This window comes from Bombus fervidus, unplaced genomic scaffold, assembly GCF_041682495.2.
Source record: "Bombus fervidus isolate BK054 unplaced genomic scaffold, iyBomFerv1 scaffold0154, whole genome shotgun sequence".
In the NCBI taxonomy this organism is placed as follows: Eukaryota; Metazoa; Arthropoda; class Insecta; order Hymenoptera; family Apidae; genus Bombus; species Bombus fervidus.
This window is the reverse complement of record NW_027212715.1, coordinates 22,501-24,568: the sequence shown is the minus strand read 5'-3', so window position 1 is coordinate 24,568 and position 2,068 is coordinate 22,501. Positions and strand designations below refer to the sequence as shown.

General features: G+C 48.7%; 1 non-coding gene across 1 annotated transcript; it reads left to right on the top strand.

Moving 5' to 3' along the window:
- Positions 1-56: 56 nt before the first annotated feature.
- On the top strand, positions 57-211 carry LOC139997721 (5.8S ribosomal RNA). The gene has a single exon (XR_011803063.1). It is a non-coding gene; the product is annotated as a 5.8S ribosomal RNA (ribosomal RNA).
- The last annotated feature ends 1,857 nt before the right edge of the window (positions 212-2,068 follow it).

The following is a 2,068-nucleotide window of genomic DNA, read 5'->3' as shown; positions in this document are numbered from 1 at the left end:
CGAGAATAAGAGTACAAAAACCTGAGTACACAAACAAAAATCCATGCATAAACGATTACCCTGAACGGTGGATCACTTGGCTCGTGGGTCGATGAAGAACGCAGCTAATTGCGCGTCAACGTGTGAACTGCAGGACACATGAACATCGACATTTCGAACGCACATTGCGGTCCACGGATACAATTCCTGGACCACGCCTGGCTGAGGGTTGCTCACGTAAACCTAAGACTGCTTGCGTTGCGTATCGTTGCTCTCGGTCCGTATCTCTCTGTTCTTTCTTGCCTCGTCGACAGCCCGCCGTCGTTCGTTTTATCTTTAAACGAACGTTTCTGAGTCGGAGGACGAGCGCCAAGCAAAAGAATACGAATTAAAGAGCGGTCGAGGGCTCGTACGCGACGTACGAGCGATTGTTGGACGTTCGTCGGCGTTCGTCGCTGGATCGTGTGGAGACCGGCGTACGCATGCTCTCGATACAAATATATATGAAAAATCTATCGCGTTCACGGGAGACTCGCAAAACTACCTCCGTCTCTTCTCTGTCCCTTCTTGGCTTGACAACCCGCCGTCGTTCGTGTTTTACGAACGTTTCTGAGTCGGACGAAGCGCAAGAAGAAGGATACGAATTAAAAGAGCGCGGAGAGAACCGTCGTCGTCGACGCGGTTATCGAGATACACAGAGCGAGTTTTCTTCGTGGCCGATTTTTTTTTTTCTTTTTGTATCAGCCTCTGCTACGTTTTGTTAGTCTTCGATAAGCACGAATGACCGCGCCCCCGACGTCGTCTTAAATGAATTTTTGGCGAGACTGAGAGAAAGCAAAAATATTTTTGAACAAAGTCAGTCGAGAGAGGAGAGAAAAGAGAACCAAGATATTAAAACCTAAACCTAAACTTGGTGGCGTAACGAAAAACTGTGTGCCTTAAAGAAACACAACCGTCTTTTCATCAAGATGTTTTTACTCGTACAGCCCCAGGGATCGAATACCCACTCCGTCTGTTCGTGCGGCAGAGATGTATTCTGCAGGCGCGAGACGACTGACGAGAAGACAACGAGGACCGTCGCATCGATGGGTCGTCGTTGCGTTTTTCATCCTCTGTGCTTTTTTCTGTTCTTCGCGAACCCAGAGAAAGCCGTAGATCCGGGAACGGACACACGAGATTTCTTCGAACGCTGATGACTTAGGGAGATGATCCCCAGCGTTGCGCGGAGATCGGAGAGTACGCGTACATGTATCGGGACGAATTTTTCCCCGTCGGTCGCGTATCTCTCTGCCCGCGCGCCTGGCCCAAAGCCACGTTCGTCGGAAATCAACGAAAAGTGTGTTACGATCTAGCGTGCGTCTACGATCGGCTATATTTAAGGGTGACGAAGAAGAGAAAAGCTCACGGTGTTGCGCAACGTTTCTGTACTCGATTTTAAGATGTGCATGTGAGTCCGTTACAAAGTTGTTCGGATCGTCGAAAATAGTCGTTTTCGTCGTCGTGCGAAAGAGAATAATCTCTGACATTGGCACGGAGAGATCGCGCAGAGGAAGAGAACGATCCTCTTTGGCGAGGCTCGAGAAAGACTAACGAAACTTGATTAGAGACGAGGTATACACGCGCCGTACGTACGACGTACGCGCGTGTGATTTTTTTTTGCTTTAAGGCGATTCGGCGCTCCGAGTATTAGAGAAAAAGAGATCGTTGGTCATCCCATGTCTCTTCGTCGTCTATCGCTGGACCGCGCATCCTAACGTATCGCCGGTCGTCCAGTCCCCGAGTAATAAATTCACCCCGTTGTGTACGTCTCGCGCTCGCTTTTCCACTTGCGTGAGTTCCCGTGCGTTTTCGTCGTTGGTACAGAGCAAAGAAACCGATATGTTATATACATGTCGCGTGTTCGATCTCTGTGCCAGCAATAACAGGCGAAAACAAGGAACCGCTGGAATCGTCGAGAAGAGAGAAACGGCTACGGGAGATATATTATACATAACACGTGTATATATATATATATATATTATACAAAGAGGACGGGCGTTAAAAACCGGAGATCGTTACGGGTGTCTTGCGTGAGTCTTAGCTCGAACAT